The sequence below is a fragment of the Falco cherrug genome, chromosome 14 (genome assembly GCF_023634085.1).
Source record: "Falco cherrug isolate bFalChe1 chromosome 14, bFalChe1.pri, whole genome shotgun sequence".
Classification (NCBI taxonomy): domain Eukaryota; kingdom Metazoa; phylum Chordata; class Aves; order Falconiformes; family Falconidae; genus Falco; species Falco cherrug.
The window spans coordinates 6,721,625-6,743,534 of record NC_073710.1 but is presented as its reverse complement, the minus strand read 5'-3'; the positions used below and the strand labels follow the sequence as shown (position 1 = coordinate 6,743,534).

The following is a 21,910-nucleotide window of genomic DNA, read 5'->3' as shown; positions in this document are numbered from 1 at the left end:
TTCTAAGCAGCTTTTCAGCCGAGAAATACTGGATAGATACTGCCTAGAGATTCCTAATAGATAACGAAGTTCATAAATAGAAAGAACCTGACCACCTATTTACAGCTAGTAAATAAACTTTAAAACAGATTTTTTTAAGGCATGTGAATTATTAGTTGCTGGTGAGACTGCTGGGAGAATACAGAAAATGGGTGAAATGTATCACAGAAAAACAGTGTATAAGCACAGTTACTTCAAAGTGTTGGTCTAAAATAACATTCAATTCTTACTACATTTTGAGCTTTATAGGATATATCACCATGTAGAAGCGTGACTTTAAAATTAGTGTTTGCAAGTGCCTGTGATGTAGGTGAGGGGTTCTAGCAAGCAGCAGGTTTTAAACCTAAAATGACATTAATTTATTTGTTGCAATAAAATTAGGTAGATTAGTTATTGTTCAAACTGATTCGTTACATAAAAGAACAGCTTTTCTATTACACACACACACACAAAAACCCAAAAAACAAAAAACAACAAAACACCAACCAAAACCAAAACATCTGGGAGAAGTGTTCGTGCTCTTATACTCTACTACTGTTGGCAAGACTCAACTAGAAATGCAAGATATGTATAAAGAGTAATTTTGTCTCATTAAATGACAACACTAGTAGTTCCTCTTCATCTCCTTAATTCATTTCTTATAGTTTTTCTTGTCACATCCACTTGTTTTATGGCTTAGTAACTTGCAAGTTATGGTCGTAATTTATGGTCAAAATTGAGTGGTAGCAAATCACAGAATATTTTCATTGATTACCCCAAATTGTCTAATCTCCTGTATGTTTTTAGGACTTGATTGGGTGGTATTTACTGATTGCCTTCATCTAATTTAAAAATCAATCAATAGCAACAATAAGAGGTGGTGGATAAATCGAGTCTAATGCAGCATAACTGCAGCAAATATCCATCAAAGGCTCATTCTCCATCAAATTTGTGGGAAGTTTTAATACATAAAGCAAAATGTCTAAAAGCCTTACTTCTAAAGCACATCATTTTAAAATTGTGCTCTGCAATGTGACATCTTATTGCTCTTATGCTGCCTATTTAGGATGGTTTTCCACTGCTAAAATGAACATATTTCACTACAATAAAACTGTAGCAAACAAGAAAAAAAATGTCATCAGCTTTAGTTTAAAGGCACTTTGTTCCATCTTCCTCAATATTATCTGTATATAATAATGGGAATTAACATAACATCAGCTTTTCATATAAACTGTGTGCATTTTCCCCGAGATAAACATTCTAATAAGTGTCTTGATGGGAAATGTGCTTTCTACATTGAGAAATCAATTCATTAAAGTTGTTCCTCACATTGTTCTTTTCTTAAAGCATGCTCTATTTCCTGAAGTTTGGGATAGCAAATATGAAAGAAACTCTCTGGAAGGCAGTATTCTAATTTCTTGACGCTATCAGCGCACAGACACCTCATGCAGCAAAAGACAGACAAACGCAAACCTTTTCCAAGTAATGGCAGTACAAATGTAAAATGCTTCTTTCTAATTTGCCATGCGAAAACATGACACAAAAAATCATTTTACTTTTTAACTAGGCATATACCTCCAGTTTACATTAACTCAAAATAAGTTTTCTATAGGCACATAGAGGGGTAAGCAGTTACATAAATTGATGTTGGAATTATGTTGTCATTTACAGCCAGAAAAGGAGCTAGTTCAATAGCCTGGAAAAACAAGTTAAAACTGGCCTCGACTCTTGAAAGAATTTTAATTCATACTCAGAAGCAGGTATTTAGTGTAAGAATTTACTCAGTAAATATTCAATGTAGATAGTTAAGGAGAATGAGCTGTTATTTTTTGACAACATGGTATATATAATGTTATATACTTCTTGGGCAGTAGGAGGTTCTGTCTTGTGCCTCCAGGTATTAATATATGATCACTGAAGGAGAGAAACCTGGAGGTTTTGTGCTTTTCTGCAATTTTGCAGATTTTATTTGATTTTATATTAATATATCAAATATTAAAATATTTGATTTTAATTTGAGTCAAGGGTGTTTATTAGTAGACAGACATTCTTTTACCGTTATATTGGGTCCAGCTGAGCACCAGGCCAGCCCTGATAGCGCTGTGCTTGTATTGGTAGCTGGAAAGGTGGTGATAACACACCAGTATTTTGGCTTCTGCTGAGCAGCGCTCGCACAGCATCAAGGCTGTCTCTCCAGCCTTCCCCCACCTCATCAGTAGGCTGGGAGTGGGCAAAGGCTTGGGAGGGGACATAGCCAGGACAACTGACCTGAATTGACCAATGGAATATTCCATACTATATGACATCTGCTCAGATACAAAAAATAAGAGAAAGAAGGAGGAATAGGGGGCATTCATTATTTATGCTGATTGCCTTCTGGAGGAACCACTACGCATACTGAAACCCTGCTTCCTAGGAAGTGGCTGAACATCACCCGCAGATGGGAAGTAGAGAATAACATCTGTTTTCCTTTGCTTCTGCACACGTGACTTTTGCTATTGCTTCATTAAACTGCCTTTATCTTGACCCACAAGGGTTTGGGTTTTTTCCACCTTATTTTCTCCTCCTCCCCATTCTGCTGAGGAGGGGAGTGATAGAGCAGCTTGGTGGGCACCTGGCGTCCAGCCAAGGTCAACCCACCACAACCATATTTAAATTCAAGCATATAGTCAGTAGAGCCAGGGAACAAACTCTGAAGCGTTACATGACAGAACTGAATTTCCCCAAAGATGTCGATTAAGCAGAACTTTGAACGAGAAAGCAAGTATCTTAAATATTAAAGAAGGACAAGGGTTCTTGATTAACCAGAACACAGACACTGAAGTCACACACATCAAGACCTAAGAATTCTTTGCTTTGCGTTAACTTTACAGCTGACCTGTCTCTGAGACAGGTATCAACACCTGGGATTCTTAGGTTTTGCATAATCGGGATGAAAAGACAGAGAGAACCTTTATCATCATGCTATCACAGTCATATTTTCTCTCAAGTTTTAAATGTGTCTCATATTTGTAAGGATTGTTCTTGTTAATGTTATTTGCTTTCTCTTCTACAATTTAGATTTTGTCTGGGATTAGAAGAAGAATGGGACAGTGCTAAGGTATTAAAGCAGGGGCTTTCCTCATAAGTCTGCTACACTTTCTAACCAAAAGAAGGAAGAGTTAGGCATGTAAGGAAGTGATTTTCTCTCTTGCAAAAACTAGGTCCCAAGAGCTTTGGATGGTTCTGAATTCACTTGGATGAAAATTCCATATTTTGGTACTTATCTAAATTACAAGTTATGTGGCTACAATCCACTGCTACTACAAACAAAACTGCAGATACGTACCAGATCGGGCAAACACCATCACTCTGGAAAATAATTCCGTTCTAATCAATTTTAAAGTATCCTTTGTTGCTAAACACTCTTGAAAAATTTCTGGCCCAAGCAACAGATCACAGCACACATTACAAATATAAAAGACAACCACCAAAGAGAATCCTACCAGCAGTCCGCTGTTTATTAAAATTCTGACATTCTGAGATATCTTCTTGCCAAGGGCCCTTTTACAATGACATCTGTACACTTGTCATTACATCGCAGTTCACATTACTTACATAAACATGCCACAGGGAAACCATGACCGATATAATTTTTATAAGATTGAAAGGTAGCCATTGTGATCATTAAAACAAACCTGAGAGAGCCTTCCTGATGATGGAACAGATTCAGTTACTTCTTCCTTCTTTGTGGGTCATTAGTTAAAAAGGGGAAGGTGGGGGAGGAGGGAGAGAAGGCCATATACTGCAGGTGTTTTATCCTTTGTAAGGAGACTGCACTGAGACAAATGATTCTAGCTGGCATTTTGTACACACCGGAGATTGCTTATCGATCCAGATCAGAATATTCAGGCTGGCCCCGGGGAAAAGGCAGAGTATTTTCTGAGGGAGTTAATAACCTGGCAGCTGAGCTGTCTTGTCCAATTCACTGAACCTAGGGCTCTAATCAGGCCAGAGTTTTTATTTTGAGAAATCTTGCCATATGTGTCTGCTAGCTGCCTTCCACTCTATTGGACCAGTGACAGTGATTGAAATGACAGCCTATAGATAGAGCCTAATCAAATTGTTTATTATCAGCCTAAATCAATATGTATAGATTGTTGAAACATCACTGTCATGCCATGGAAAAGTCATACTAATGCTACATGCTGCAGGTGTAATTCTAAAATGTATTTTTCCATCCTAAATTACATCTGAATCTAACGGAGTGAAAGAAACTATAATGGTGTATGAGACAGTGAAAAATATACATGTTTACACATTTCAATAAAATAACATTAAGGATTAATGTTAAAACGTCATGTTGTGCACTGCTTAAATACGTTATCATGTTCCCTGTACAGAAGACAGGCAACAGAGCTATGGGAAAGGAAAAGGGATTGAAAAGAGAAGTGTTTTGCCTTTTATATAGAAAGGGAAAAACCTCACAGGGATCTGTGTAAGCATGTACTGCAGCACAAATCTAATTCCAACACACTTAAGAAGCAAATTTTGAGTCATCTAGAGTACAGAGATGAAACATATGGCAACGTGAATTCCTTTGGTACTACACAAGGCTTCCAAAGAGCTTGGACCATGAAGTCTAATGATTTGATAGGGAGGGTAGCAGGGCAAACAACGGGCAGTCTGAATTTAGAAAAGAGAAACTAATTGCAGGCATCTAAAATCTAACCCAAGAGTTGGTTTCACAAAAAGAGCTGTATCTTCTGAAGCCTCTTGGATACTTTTTTTGCACAGAAAAGATATAAATGCATTACATGGAGAAAAGTAAAAAATATTTAATAATATGCAGTGAATCATATTCTACAGGCTTCATTAACATCTCAAGCAGAATCATTCAAACACTAAAAAATGAGATGAAGAAGGGGTGTTCCCTGAGAACATGGCACTGGTTGGAAGTCTCTCAGATATGGGAGAGGACCAGTAATCGTTTTGGCCCTGTGAAGCTCACCTGAGCAGTACACATGTGACATTCTTCTCTAGTGCAATTGACAAGCAATGGATAATCACTGGAGTCCTTGTGGGCCAACAAGAGCTAACTATGTAGTTAATAACTTTTGAAGTAGGTCTACTGGCAGAATTTTGCACTACCTAGTATGTCCTGCGGAGTAATGTATTGCCTTGTTCTTCAAAAAAGAGTTTTTGAAACTATTTTCAAGTACTCTGACAAGGTAAAGCGGCTGTAACCTTAGAGTAAATTACACTTTTTGCCCTGAAGAATGGTGTAAAGTAACCTTCAGGTTAATTAATATTTGCAGTGTAATACACTCCTGCTTGAATATCATTTACATCATGTAATTATTGAGTCAAATTTATAACAACTTTCAGCATTCGGCATATGTGTTAATAAAAATAATATTGCCTTTTAGGTTGTACTGATTCTAAGTGGTATGTTTTTCCTTGGATAAAACATACTTTTCTTACTGCATGCATTCAAAGCTCTCCAAACAGCAATTATCTTTGGCTGACTGATTCTAGGAGTTTTCCTATTACATTCAAAATAAGAATTTCTTCATTGCCGTTTCAAGAAAGAAAGGTACTTATTCAGCATAAAACTTTAGCATATAAGTCTAAGTATATGCGTAAGTCCCTCCCGATTCAGGAAAGCAGTTAGGCAGATGCATTTCCTTAAGTTCTAAGTGACTTCAATGGGACTTTCTCTTAAGTTTTCAACATACTTGCAGCATATGCATGGCCAAGCATCCCATATGAATACAGGTGGCTGAGTTTGGCCCACAGCTGGCACAAACACAGTTTAACATCACTTTTAAAGTGTTTTTGACTAAAATCCAGAAAAGCACTTAAGTCTACACACAGTGCTGATTTAACTGTCTCAGTTTATAGTTACACTGGTGCAATTTCCTAGCATGGATACAGTTCTGGTAGTATTTATCTTGGCATAACTTAGCAAGACACTTTTACAGAAATGAACGCCACTGAAAGTCACGGAAGGATAGGGTAAACCTGCAACAGGTAACACCAAAATTGAATAAACTGAAAATGCAACAGCTGGGGGGGCATAAGAAAAGAAAATATCTAATGAATGAAAATATTTTGTCAGCTTTCTTCAAATGCACAAGGAAGCATTCTAGAATTTTAAAGTCACTTATTCTCTCCCTCAGGGGTTTGCCCTGTTCTCTAAAGGTGGAACACCTGCCAGTGGATGTATCTCATTTACACAGTAAGAACAGTATCACTAGGTCCTCTGTCCTCTTTGACACAGAAGTTAGAAATTCTGCAGTGAATGAAGCCACAAAAATCTTATGATTTTCAGCACATTGTGTTCATCTATTGTAATTGAACACTATTTTAGAAAAACACATTTTCCTCCTTCAGCAAAAACATTTTTATAGTGCTGGAAGAACATTATTCCTTTTTTTCTCCTCCCATATCAGCAATGGCAGGCAGAATCCTGCCAAACACAGTTTTCCCAAGAAGTGACTCGCTACTCGTATACCCTTTTCTGGGGCTGTGGCTTGTGACTACAGTCAGCTACTGAGCAGCAGCACTGAGCCATTAGGACTCCAAAAGAAATGATACATGATTTAACTAGAAAGAATACTAAACCACCTGCAAAAGCAGAACTTCAGGATTTGTTTTTTTTCAACTGGGAATTTCCTGTGAAACATATATTCTTGACTGGTACTCATTTCAAGTTAAAGACGATTTTGGACTTAATTTATGCATGCAGTTTCGTGCATGAGACATACCCCTGTACCTAAGATCATGGAAACAGATTCACTGTTGATCATGAGATACACCACCACTTAACCACAGAACTTCTGGTCTACTCCAATAATATCTAACAAGAATATTTGACCCATATTTCTCAAATACTGGTACCGAGAGATTTTCATTATTCTATGCAACTGTTAATGGTCTTCGCATTTGCAGCTTGAAGTAATTTTTTACCTACTTACAATATTTGAAACTCTTTGTCAATCCTTTAAAACTTTCAACAGGCTGATGGTGGCATTTCTCAGCACACTCTTGCCAATGTGTCTATTCACATATGAATTTGTTTCAGATATAGCATCTCCTTCCAGAAAGCATAGATGAAATGCCGAGATTATACTTTGTATACTGTAAAACCCATTGAGTGAGATATGCTCTACTTGGGTTGAAACACAGAAACTTATTTTAGGTTCTGTATGGCATGCAGTGAAGTCCCTGCTACAGTCTCCTGACTGCTCAGAATACATTATTTTTGGTATCAATTTTTTGCTTTTTGTTAAATCGTAATGCACCAAATGACTCAAGAGAACAGACCACACTATTTTTATTTCCTTTTCAAAGGATCTTCAGGGGAAGAGTTTGACCACAAAGAAGGGTAATAAAAACGAAGAAAAATTAATGACCTTATTATGTATTATTGACAATACACAATAGTGGTCAACAGTGTCATTGTTATCCAACTTTCCAGTACTTGTGTCTCAGCTATGGATAAGGCGAAATATACCCAATAGCCTAGTACTACCTTGGGGAAGGACAGTGTCTAGGACTCTCCCATAAAACTAGTAAAATTCCTATTTATACCACATTTAGTGCTTCAGTTACTCCATTTGTCTACATCCATTCATTTTCTTTTTGGTTATTTCTGTTACAGGCTGACCTGCTTTGTTTTTGTGTTAAATTGGGTGTAAAACTAAGCACTACTGATACAAGTTCTACAGGTTTATTTGTTGCTTTTTTCCACCTTGCTTTGTATAAGCAGCAGGTATATTAAGAGAAGCACAGCATACTAAATTCTCTTCCCATTCAAAAAACATAATGTTTCCAAATTAATTTTTTCCAGACACAAAAAATGACAGTACTAGAGTCACCAGTGCAAACCTTATCCTGTCCCCTTCCTCATAATCATTCCAGCTGTCAGGCTGTTGCCATCTTTCATTAAATGCATGTATCTATCAGCATATTGACATACTAAACGACTGAACATTAACCCCTAAATATTTGTTTTCTAGCTGTACTTGAATATAGAAAATAAAAATATTCTATTTAGTATTTTCAGCAATCTCTACTATGTCTTCAGCAATTGCTATAATTTTCCATACAAAATAATACTGCCAAAAGTAACAATAGACAAAGTTTAGCCTCTAGCAATCCACTATCAGTTTTCATTGATACCATAAAGAATTTAACAACTTCCCTTTTTGTCATATGAACCATACAGCCAGTGATTCTAAGATTAAGTTGATTTCTCCACTACCATCAAACGAAGCCCTGCATTGAACTATTTCTGGGGGTTTTTTTTCAGTTGCATTGTGCTGTTGATAACTAAATCTAGTAACATCACAACAAAGCCTTACTTGTGCTCAGGCTCAGAAATTGCAACCTAAATGTAAGAACTAAAAAATGAGTATTCCAATAAGAGGGAGAATACAGTATAATACAGCCCCATGCCCCACAAAATCTCTGCACATAGTAATGTTTCACTTCAGATGCACAAATAATTGATGCACTGAACAAATTAGGCCAGCAAATAGGTTTGCCTTCCAAATTGTGCTTCAAACCTTATTACATTTAGTAGTTCCATACCCAAATGCCAAGTCTCTCAACAAAAATTCTGGCCAGATTTACGTACTTAAAAAAACCAAACAAAATAGTACTGAAACAGAGAAACATGGAAAAGTGTAATATTAGAAAGTTCTAAATTCAAATTACACTTCCGCAGCATAAATGGAGATTAATCAAGAACAGTGATGGTGAACTTCTAGAAGAAAAAGTTTAAGAAGTGATATCCATTCCAACAGTGCTGTGTCATGCTGCTAGGCTTAATTGCATCACCTTTTCTTATCAACTGGTAAAGCATTTGCTGTGCTATTTGCAGATAGTGCTGGCAACCACTCTTCTGCATATCCTGCATTCTCACTCTCTGTTGGAGTTACATATAGAGAGATGATATGTGATACCCTGGACAGTCCAGATACACTTCTGGACAGCCAGTCCTATTTTGCTTTAATACAAGATATAGTAGTAGTGACCATGCTGATCTAACATGATAAGATAGATCTGTAGAAGTGTAAATCAGTCCTAAATTAGTATGAATCTCTTTTTATTTTGCACCAGAAGAAGGTGGGTAGAACTTAACAATAAAAAGAAAAACTTTTGAAATACTTTATAAAGCTTACCTTGATAAACACTAAGGAGAAACCCAGGGATTTTGTCTGCAGAGAGAAAATTGTCTAAATTGTCTGGAAAAACTCATTGACCCAGTCAGATTGTGTAAAGCCTGCGATCAAATACAGCCCCAGGCTCTCCTGCCTTATGCACTTGTGCATCTTGCTCAGAAAACATAGCTCAATGAAAAAAAACCCTACTATTTTACTCTGATAAACGCTACAATAGAATAGTGTTTGCACAGGCATGTGTGAGTTGCTCTTCTTTTGGGGGCTTGGAAACATCACATTCAAGGTTTGTTAGGTGTAAATTTATAGACACCACATGCAAAGAATTTTAAGGTTTCATGATTCAATTATTTTAAGTAGAACAATGAGTACATCAATGCTACAACAATACAAATTAATCAAACAAGAAAAAGTAAAGTAATTAAAGCTGAATAGTGAGACTGATGAATTCACAGGTAGGGAAAACTTCTGCAATGCATATTCAGGGCCTGAGTAATTGGGTGTAGCTGTAGAAAGATTGTTAAACTGCCCTTTATTGTATACCTATGAAATCTACTTCACTGAGAAATCAAGTACATTGTTTTTGTGGCTCACTTTGGACAACTACAAAAAATTAGGGAGGAAAGACAGTCCTGTGGTTTAGAGCATGGAACAGGAAATCGGAAGCCTTTTGAATCTTACGACTTCCTATGTAGCTTTAGGCAAATGACTTAATTTCCCATCTGTAAAATGGTTTGACAATCCTCCTGTGTGCTTATGTGGGCTAGAAGGACATATATATTAAGAACACTCAGATAGAGGGCATAGAAATGAGTAATAGCATCTTTCCAAGTGTACAAATACAGATCTCATTATATCACAAGTGTTCTACATAATCAAAACTAGCATATAACTCCACCACATCTCTATTATCACAAATGTGTTTACAAAAATTCTACATAAGCTTCCTTGCCATTTTTATTAGGCGAAAACTTGTATATCTAGTCACTGTAAATTCTCAGATGGTCTCAACAACTGAAAGAGGGTAGATTTAGATTAGATATAAGGAAGAAATTCTTTACGATGAGGGTGGTGATGCACTGGAACAGGTTGCCCAGAGAAGTTGTGGGTGCCCCATCCCTGGAAGTGTTCAAGGCCAGGCTGGATGGGGCTTTGAGCAACCTGGTCTAATGGCAGGGGGGGTGGAACTAGTTGATCTTTAAGGTCCCTCCCAACCCAACTCGTTCTATGATCTAACCTGTACAAAATATTGTATATTATGTATGTATACAAAATATGAACTAAACCTGTACTCAGATCTGCAACAATGCTGGTTCTATGTGAGAGCATCTGAATTTCTGCAGTAACTCTGAATATGAGAAAAAGGTTAAGTTTAATGTTGTGAAGTTAGTACCTCCTCCAGACAGTGTTTCAGATCATGTATTACAGGTGTCCATTCTGAATTGCTTCTTCAATCCTCTTATTTGCTCCTGTTCTGTGTTGACTATACCAAAGCCACGATCACTAAGCATAAATTTTTTAATACTCCCAGGTCACTTCCAAAAGTTGGCATCTAGATTCATACTAGCATAATTTCCAAGATGGAGAGATGGAACTACCAAAATTAATCTGATTAAATGTTAAATCATGATAGCTTCTTTTCTTTTAAATCCAGATTCTGGTTTAGGCTTGCAAGCACATAATTTCTGGATTAGCCCAAATAATTCCAAATAAACAATGTAGTAATCAGGGTATTACTCCCATGAGTAAAACTTAATAAGCCCATAGCAATTCTCAGATCAGCGTTATATAACAACTGTCCGGCAGAATCTAAAGTAAATATTTTCAATAAAAGTCAGTTTCAGCTTTATCCTAAGGTTTCAGCGTTTATCCTAAGGTACCACTGCAATTAGGAATGATCTTCATTTACTGCACTCTGACCAAATATGAGTCTAGGTCAATCCTCCCTTGAAACAAACATGCTACATGATACAGAGCAAATGAATAGCACTGGTGGATCATTGTGATAACACAGAAGTGAGAGAATATGGCAAATATTTTATATAGCTTCATTTTGCAAATCCTTTCAGATTTTTACATTTTCTTATCTTAAGGTGATAAGGACAAATCTAGAGACTGATATATATATATATAGTAGCCAAACCACATTCAGTAATTTTTTGTTGTAATTCTTTGGCATAGTCACAGGCGATGAAAACGTCAACAATATGATATTAGTTCTAACATTGAGCATATAAGGAAGTCTGCGTAATAATCTTATCCTGTGAATCCAAACAACATAAAAACCAAGAAAAAGCCACCTTGTGATCTTGTGTGCCTTGACAATAGTGTAATAAATTATTTGTCTTGCATAACAACAGAATGGAGGAAAAGAGTACAGAACATCGACTTGAATCAAAACACTATGAGGCAACCTATTTAAAGTGGTCAAATTCTTTATGTCTCTGAAAATATTTAGTGCTCCTTCTCCTTCAGGCTTTGTTTCTCTGCAATGACTGTAATTGTTATCAGAGACGCAGTCATCACTGCCTTCACCCTGACTTGATGTTTGACTTGAAGTTTTAAAAATTTTGCTCAATAAAGCAGTGATCAAAGCTGCTTACTCTATCTAACCCATTAATTCTATCAGGGGTTTATAATGAAAATTATATAAGGTCCTTACCTGAATGCATGTGGATTTGACTGGAACTTTCTTTCAGACCCTCTAAGGTGTCACCGTGTGGATGGAAGATCAGTTTAACATTTATCTTCTTGTTTCTCTGACACTGCCAGTGAGCCTGTGAAATGGTGAGCATGCCACATAATTAGAAAATTATCCACTGCCAACTTTCTATTACCCTAGCCCTCTTCTAAAAGGTGCAAAACAGAGGCCATACTGCTTCATACAGCTAACACAAGAAGATCTCAAGAGTTTTCAGCAGTTTTCAACTTAAATAACAAACACTAGATAGTTTATAATATGGTAGCTAAAGTCAAGCTCTTTAAGGAACACATAACCTTTAAGTACTTGGTATACAGCTCTAACAGTGAAAAATTACAGTAGAACAGTTGTTTCTTAGGCTGAAGACTTTTCTCTTTGGGCTGAAGACCAGTGAGGTTCCAATCCCATAAACTAGAGCTTCCCTCTTCATAGAAAGTTGTATTTCTGTAACAAGCATATCAAGAGGACATTTTCCCCTCCAGGCTCTCATTGTTAGAATACACTTTATAGTAGATGATTGCCACAGAAAAGGCTTTTTACAAGGTAAAAGATCTGAAAGATAATATCAGTAGACATGATAGTTAGTGACTGATAGGAATCCAGAAGAAAGTCCATGGGATATTTATTTAGAAAAAAGGTAGCAATATTTTGTAAAGGAATTCTTCAATGTGAAAAGAGGGATAAGAGGATTCTCCTTATGAAAACTAGGGAGTGGAAAACTCTTGAAGGGCTCCTAGTTCAAAGGATTTTTTCTTCTTGAAATATTCAGGTTATTAACTTTAAGCTTTGCTTCTGTACCTTTAAGGAGTTTCAGTGGTACACAGGCACTAGTTCAACACACTATGAGAAAGTTACTGTGATGACTTTGTCTTTCAGTTAGCTCAGTCACTGGGGCCCATACACAGTGCTGCTCCCAAGGGTGCAGGGCAGTACTGTGAGGACCACTGGAGACAGGACTGAAAGGTGCATCCTTTTCCAGTCCCTGGCCATAGCTCTGTCATAGCTGGTAAGGCAGCGCTGGGACTGCTGCCAGATTTTCAGAAAACGGTGTCAAGAAATGAAGGTATTGTTTCCATCTCAAACACAATTCAAGAATTAGACAATGAAATTCATGCTGCTGTCAATAAAATTTTGGCCACAGATCAGGAAAATGTCTGGTGAGAACATTGTGAAAGGAACTAAAAATATATGTCCCCAGGTGAGAAGAAAAAATCCTAATCTTAGCCAAGGATTATGTATAGAAAACACATCACAGACTTGTGCCTCAGCTAATATTATATGAACGGCGACAGACTATCTTGTAGTACATTCATGCATGTGTTTTCCAGTTGCATCAGTAAGGAAGTATGCACTGTACCGACAAACAGGTGATTGCGTACTTGTATCAGAGACTCCAGGCAATTTGTCAAGCACATTTCTAACAAGGTGTCAATAGCTATGGATTCAAAATGTTGAATTACTTCATAATAATTATTTGCTGTAGGATTCACTTTACCATCCTCAGTTTATTTACAGTTATGTAAGGTTTACCTTGACCAGGTAAATTAAAAACAGCTATCTGCTTTCTACTAGAAATGTTAACAAGTCTCAGTATGTACCAAAATCATATCAATTTTCTAATAATGTTCAGCCCCATGCAGTTAACACATTCTCTAATACAGCGCTTTCCCTTAACACACCAGGCTATAGTGGCTCAGCTGTAGAGCCTGAATTTGGACTGAGAAATCTTGCTTTCCAATCTGTATCATCTTCAGTGTTGATGCCAAGCTGCATAGCTTGGCAGGTCACATCCTATATTTATGACAAACATGGGAACTGCTCTGTCTCCTGTCCCTGACACTACATAGTGCTCATGTTCCCTGCTTCCAGTCTGGAAGCCACTGGATGATATAGCACAAGGTATCTCACTGATGCTTGGGTACTGACAGTGAAGTTCTGTTATCTTCTTGTATTTCTCTCCTGAGCTGTTGTCTGATGTTGCTACTTAAAATACGTCTGGTATTATTTTCAGTGGCCCTGGTGCACTTTTTACTGGAAGTCAGATTTTGAAAACCCCAGAACTTTCTGAACCTTTATCTTTTTTGATGATTACTAACTAAAGAGGGAGGACTATTATGGAGTTTACGTCTCATGTCACAGTGAGAAAATTAACTTCGCTCTGGTGTTAGAAATGCATAACTACTAGGGGGGAGAACAACATCAAAAGTCACCGTGAACTGTATGATTCTGAAAGGGAGATTAGAAAAAAAGGACTCACAATAGAAAAAATTGAAAAGAAAATAAAGAAACCCTTCCATCTAGCATTAACGTATTAAAGGAAACAATAATGCACATTCTTAACCATACTCGGATACAGATTTACTTTGCAGTTTTCCATATAACTATACGCACATTCACACCATGTTTCTTTAAAATAAGTGAAAAGTAAAGAATGCAGCTGACAAAGGAAGGTTATTTATGTTCAAACTGTACTGGAGAAATTAGTCAAGGGCAATTCCTTCATGTGAAAATATGATTTCTAACACTGTCAAGGTCGATAAGACCTTAGGGAGTAAATGCTAACCATACAAATCAAAGATGCCTAGAGGCGGTTTTGAAGATGAGTGGCAAGGCTTTAATAGTTTTTAAAAGCCTGTTAATAATCCAAATGAACAAGTAATGATAGAAGAAGAGAAAAAAACCTGTTTATGAAAGGAACAAACCACTGTTAGATGTCTTTCCCTCCATGGATTTGATTGCTCAAGCCCAAAATCATACACTCCTCTCCCACATTTCTTTTTTGTCCCACAATTCCTGTCATTATAGCCACTTAAACCAGAGAAAGCAGTGGCACTTAATCAGGCTGCGTAAGGAGAGCTCAGCTGGTTCACAAGGTTTTCACTTGACTGCCTGAGCCTACCCTGCTATTTGTCCTGTGATAAAGTCCCGACCTACACTTACAGTAGGAGCATATTCACAGAAGCAAGTACCTGATTCTTTCTCCAGTCCTAAAAATTGATAGAGACACCACTAGTCTGAATGACTCCAGGCTGCCAAATTAGTTTGGTCGTAAAAATATTTTACTAGGAAGACAACTTTAGTGACCAAAGTACTTTTACAGGAACATTTCACCTTTCTCAAGGTGACTAAACTGAAATTATCTGAAAATAGCATAAATTACTAACAAGATGAGTTTGTTTCAGAGTCAGACCCTCCAAAACCTAAACAAAGATGAATTCAGAATAGAGCTGGCAATTAGAATTTGCTGTGTATTTATTAACTTATATTAATAATTAATATTTAATATTTATAAATTATTATAAATTATTTAATAGTAGGTTTTTTAATCTTCCTGTATTGTGCTATTATTTCACATTTTAGAAAATAAAATCCATGATAACACCCTAATTTTACTGTTGAGGAGATTCAAAACATTATTTTTTTTTTATGTTGCTTCTGTGTAGCTAAACTGTGAAGATGCCATAATCCCTTTCATCACAAACTCTCACTTCATGTTCCTATGAAAAATTCACATGGCTCTTCCAATCTACTTCTCTTTTTTGGTCATTGCTTTTTAATAGCTCTGCTATTTTGGTGTCAGAAAAAAAAAAAAAAAAAAGGTTGACTAGATATGCAGATACTCCTGGTTTAGGGGTAAGATAATTAATCCAGCATATTTAAAACCTCAGCATGAGCAAGCAGCAAGAGTCAGAATAACAAGAAAATGAGGATGCTGTGGAGAGCAAATGAAAGTAGATACTTATGGACCAGTTGAATAGAGGGAGAAGACTGTAACCCAAAGTCATGCAGCCAACTTAAATGTGTTGGAAAAGGGTGCAGGACGAAAAGAAGGAAGGCAAAGAGAGGAGTCATCAGCCAAACATGCAAAACTATTGCATTTTACTTAACACAGATATGTCTTCAGGCAGAAACTGGGTAGAAATTGAGCAGATGACTGTGTACATCTGAGAGGCAGGACGGCAAGTCTCATTGTTAATCTTGATATCAGAGACTGGTGTTACTGCATGAATTCTTCCTATCTTTTTGGTGTTTTAATCTTCTCCTGATCTTTCTCCATTTTCATTCACTTCCTCTCTTCCTTGGTCTCTGGGCCACTCTAGGGTCAGAAATTCAAGAATTTGATTCAAATTTCCCGAAAGGTGAAAGAATATTTGATCACACGTAAGCATAGATTTATCAGCAAAGACAGCAGTCATCAAAAACTAGGTGCCATAGCCCCCTACTTTTCTTTTCCTACATAGGCGTGCACTGATTCCACTCCTATAAGACAATGTATGGAACTTAAAGAAGAGGAGGTTTTCACAGTCTTTTCACTCTAGAGACAGTAAAGTGTTGGGTAAACTGCATGGAAACTGCAGATGGAAAATACAGTGAGACCCCATTACACTTACTACCATCAGTAGTTATCCTGGCAAATACCATGGTGAAGAACATATGGAAAGCCCAGTGTCACAGCTGACCAAGACTTCTTGGGGGTCTCGAAACTAGACCTGTACACAGCTGACTCCTCACATAAAACCTCTCTCCCTCCTTTCCTCACTGCAGAGAATGAAAAGAAGCTAAAACATGAGCCCTCTTCCTTGAGATGAGTTGGTAAAGATCAAACACTATTAGCACGAGGTTTCCAGTGAAATTTTGCCAGAGGACAAAGGGCTGTATGGGCCAAGACAAACCAGAAGCTCTACAAGAGGAGAAGGACTGTGTTTGTTGGCTGAGTTTGGGAATCGGTTGAAGCCAGACTACAAAGCCAACAGCAGCTGTTTCTAAAAGAGAAATTTTTTTTGTGAATCTCAGCACAGCATGCAAGTAATTTGTTATGGACTTGAACTGGAGAAGCTAAGTGTATAGTATTTTGGAACCAAAATCCAGAAAATATAGTATTTCAGGTTAGGAGACTGTTTACGTTCCATTTTCTGGCTTGGTCACAGCACTCTTGTATCCTGACATATTTAACTTAAACGTGCAGGTATTGCTTCACATGCATTTCTTTGGCTTTTTTCAATGCATACAAACATGTTCACAGTATTTTAGAACTACCACCAGACTTCACTACCAGCAACATCAGTTTCTGGTTTTTTTGTTTATTAGAGTGCAATGAAGACTTCTGCCCATGGATGCACCTGGAGTTTGCTGAAATGTTTTAACTAGTATTCCCAATATAGTCTCATAAAACTGATCAGCTGCTCTAAGACAAAAATGAAACTGCCCACTGCCAGCACACACCATTTTGAAAGGTAGAAAGAGTGAAGTTGTACAGACTATAGATTATGTAAAAGTAACTCATAACCTATTAACAGGAACAATAACATTCTTACTTGAGCCCCTCTGTAGCTGTAGGGTTGACGATTGTGGTTTCCCTCAAACCCTCTCCTCTAATCTCTCATATCCACAGTTTTGTTAGGCTTTCGCATGGGGCATGCAGGGAACACATAATTCTAACCTCCACATACAGGTTAGAGGCCTATACGGGCATCTTCTCTGGGGACATATTCAATCCTGCACAAATTCCTCAGCATGGTTGCATTAACCCACCTTCCAAACAGCTGACAAAATCATCATCATCATCATCATCTTGGATGTAGCAACAGCTGAGTGTTAAATGACGTGGCCCTAAACACAGATTTGATTGCCCAAAGAGACAGGCAGAAAGACAGGTATTTTCAAAGGATATTTATCATTATGGTAGCTGATCTGAAGTGTTTCAGAGTTACTTTAGGAAAAATTTAGGACTAACACATGGAAAAAGAACCAGAAAAAAATTGTAATAGCCTGTACCTTCTTTTCTTATTTAAGACCAAAGTGTCATGAAATATTTTATATAAATAGGTAGGGGTAATAAAACCCAAGGGTCATAACCAATTAAAATGTACATTACTTTAAGAGAGAAGAGATAGATCAATTAAGGCGACATTTCAGCTCATCTATGTTAATTTACATTAGCTGAGGATCTATCCCTAAATATTAAAGCAGAAGTCTTGAGACTGTTTTTTTTCAAATTCTAGACTTTAAAGATACTTTGCAATTCAGTGGTATAGGGTAAGAGAAACTACTGCATGCTGCTTCTGGGTGATAACACAGCTGTCATCTGCAACAAAATCACTACACAATTGTTTTGATTCTAAAAAAGACAGAGTGAAGAATAACTACCTAACTATAAGCGCAAAGGCAAATTTAACTAAATAAAATAGAATTTCTTTTGGACACGATTAGTAACACATGTCCCTTGTCCTATGAAAATGTGCCAGGAAATTTTAATTAACTGCAAGTATCCAAGGTTGCCATTTAGCACATCATCTGAAAGATGAATTTATTGGGCCCACACTTAACTACCACGTAACCTGTATTACGGTTTACAAGATGGAATGATTTTGTTTTACATGATGGTTATTGGGCCTAATGCTACTCACAGGTATGCCAGTGAAAAATTTGGAACAAGTCCATTAAAGTCAATGGTTCTATAAAATCAGAGTAAAATTAGACTCAGGCCCACCATACAGTTTAATAATAATTGGTATTACAAACTAGGGCAGTTTCTGCTTTTCCAATTGATAGCAAGTGGAACCAAGCACCAGATACCACATACTTCTAAGATAAAAGATGTCTACATTAAGCCTTGGCCCTTCCACGGAGACCCAGGCTCACACACCTTGTCTGACATAACACACAATGGGCCAAGGCTACTGCAGGCATGTATATTCCCTAGCACTTTGGGAAGACCCCCTTATGAAAATGCAGAAGAAAAGTGAGGAATTAAGAAAGGGAATTTTTATTATAATAACATTTACCTCCAAATCACTTAAGAAATGCAGATTCTTTCCATTAACATTTAAAGTTTTGAGCCACTTTCTCTTATATGGTTTTGAGCTTACCTTTCATGTGAGTTCAAGGTTTTCCACAGCTTTAGATCAGATGGGATTTTGTTTTCTGTTTCCTGACAAGGTTATCATTTTATACAAAACAGCTTTTCTCCTAGTATGGACTTCTGCTTTTTTACTGTTTCTTCAAATTCATAAGCTCCAGAGCTTCCTGGGGACAGCAGTACAGATCCAGGCTTTATGAAGTGGGTCTGTTTCTGGGGTGCTTTCAAACGGATGTCCTAACTCGCAGTCTTTACTTCTCTGTAGTAGAACATCCTTGTAGGGTTTCCTGAAATGGAGAATCACAACTTACACCTCAAGGAAAAAAAGGGCAGGTGATTAGCATGTGCTGTAGTACAAAATGACAAACGTCGTCCACTGTTGACAACCAGTTTTCATGATCTCCGAATTCCAAATAACGAACACACAGTAAGTAGTACTCAGGTGCTCTGTCTGGTCGGAACTTTCTTTTTATGTCAATCAAAATTATCTTTTTCTGTAATTTATTTAATACTCAAGTCAGAAGCCTAAATATGTAAGAGGACTGTAAAGATAATACCAAGTGAAGTTTAAATTCAGGATCTGGTGAAGGTATGCTCTAACAGTGTAAGCTAGCAGGTGGGGGTTTGTGGATGTTGTTTTCAGCTGTTGTTCTGAAAATAGTGATTTTAATACATACTCAATTTAGAAGCTTTTGCACAGAACTAGATATTGTTACATATGTATATATGCAACTAGATATATATTCATATAGATATGAACAACTGTGTTATTCATAATCTGTCCTGTGCATATTGAGCCAAGCATAGGTCACTGCACAAACCACTGTACTTAAGTGCAGCTGTGGGCTAGAGACGGTGAGAGTAGGATGGAAGTAGAAAGGAAATAAGATGCTGCATCAAGATAGAAACACAGGCATTTGCTCCCCTGCTTAAAACATTAGCTGAATTATTATTACACTGTTGGGAAATTCACATTCTGAAGCGAACAAATACAAGCCAGTGACTCTTCTCCTCTACCTTCTATTGTTGGTCTTGCATTACCAAATACTGCTCACTGTTTGAGCTTTTAGATTGTAAACTGTTGCTAACCAACAGCTTTACAAGGATCACATGTATATTAAAAAGTGTTTCCTTCCCAAGCCCACTGACCACCAGCTTACTTGAAAAAGTATGTTTCTATCTATTACAGCACGCGTACAGGTTGATAGCTTTCAAATGATCCCATTTATATTAGAACATAGTAATGTGATATTCTATTATTTCATTGAAAATAAAATGTATTGAGACATTTCACATTGTTTTTCATTTTCCTTCTGTTTCAATATTCTTTTAACTTTGATTTGTGCCATGTAACAACTAAAAGTTATCTAAAATAATTGTGGTGTATTACTTCCATTACGTTAAAGATGATCTGTGTTTATAAAACTAGATTGCTTTATGAATAAAATACATTGAGAAAATATAGCTGTCTCAACAGCAATTTTGTCAGTTAAAAATACAGTGATATAGCTTGAATTTCTACACTTCAGTACATCTCATGAGGGAGTGAAATGCTTATTAGATGGTAGCATGCATTATTCTCCAAATCTTTTAAGTATTTGATTATTGCCTGGCTAATAATAGGTGCTTCTTCAGCCAAAGAACAGACTAGAGAAGATAGTGTAAATTGTAGCATGCAATTGTTCAATAACTGCCATTGAAAATGTTTAGCTACTACTGTATGACAATCTTCCTCTGATGTCTGTAGCCACTGTTTCATGTAACAGCAATTAAAGCTGTGGGAATCAGGAAAAAAAACATCCAGAGAACAATCCCATCCCATTAATTTTTAAGTGCATAGAATACTCCAGAGGACATGCAAGCCCACCTGGGGCCAGTGAAAAGAAATCACACCAGTCACTGATTTACTGGGGGCAGGAGATGGGTGGTGAAAAGGCTGTGAACCTCCCAGGTCCATAGCACTGCCTAACACAGCTCATTCCCTGTCCTTCCTTCTGCTGCTTCACCTGGGCCACCACAGTAACCACAGAGAGACAAGTTTTGTCTGCATCCTACATTGAACACACACAGAACTGCATCTGCATTGAATCCGGAAGGGACCAAGGAGGCTGCTAACCAAAAATTCTGAGGCTGTGTTATCGAGAAGGATCTTGAGAGCATGGTATGCTGAAACAGAGCAGTGAGGGGTTTCTGAGCCAACCACAAGCGGACCAGCATGTTGCAGACACAAGTAGACTGGAAAACTGAAAGCTGCCTGGAAAACAGCAAGATATGAAGGAACTGAAGCAAACGTTACTCTTGCAGTCTGATGATTTTATCTTTCAGCATATTCGGAGATAACCTTCAAGGGAAAGATAAACGGACAGCCTCACTTTTGAACTGAAAAATATGTGACTCATCTCTTAGCCTCCAAAGATTTTAATGAAGTGATTGGAGACGGACCTATGTAACATAAATAGGAAGCATTGCAACTACTCTTCTTCCTCTTTAGTATCAGCAAGTACCCCAGAGCTAGACTGGAAGCACCACTAGCTGGTCTCAGTGACAAAGACTATGCAGGGTATTGTGGAACATAAGAAAATGTATGCCTTGACTTTGATGAGTGCCAGCTCACCGGTCTGCCTCGCTCAAGCCATCCTGCGCCATTGCTTCCTACCCCCAATCACTGCGGGCAATTCTGCAATAAGCCGATTGTGTTACCCAACCCTTTAACACTTAAAGAAGCCTTTTTATCCAGCAACAATGTAACAGGGAAGGTGCCAACAGATCCAAATGGGCTTTCGAATGATTTATTCATCCTAGGCTTCTAAGCCCCTTTTCCTCAGTATTAATGCTAAGATTAATGTGTCCCATCAGTGCGCTGCCAACAGGAACTTTAATAAAAGCAAGAACAACTAGTTGGCTCAGCTTTCTTTCTACTTAAGGTTAGGACATCATAAAAACAGTAGTCTACAAAGGCTTTCCCTTTAATTTACTTATGACTTTACAAAAAGAAAGTAATTTCATTTAATTTAATGAAAACACACAGATTAGTGGAACATAAATACATCAGTGCCTGAAGTAATTCATTAGCCAGTTTTTTAAAAGAATAAATGTAACATAATTGCATATTTTTAGATGGTGCATATGCATCTTTAAACCTTTCCAAAACGTAGTGTAGACAGA

At 37.3% G+C, this 21,910-nt stretch overlaps 1 long non-coding RNA gene across 1 annotated transcript in view; it reads right to left on the bottom strand.

Annotated features, from left to right (window-relative positions):
* LOC114017382 (uncharacterized) overlaps positions 1-21,910 on the bottom strand; it is a 229,114-nt gene that overhangs the window by 99,524 nt on the left and 107,680 nt on the right. The window contains exons 3-4 of the long non-coding RNA XR_008735068.1: positions 18,756-19,032; positions 11,848-11,962 (exon numbers count right to left, since the gene is read on the bottom strand). This is a non-coding gene — a long non-coding RNA (uncharacterized LOC114017382). The remainder of the gene's footprint in view (positions 1-11,847; positions 11,963-18,755; positions 19,033-21,910) is intronic.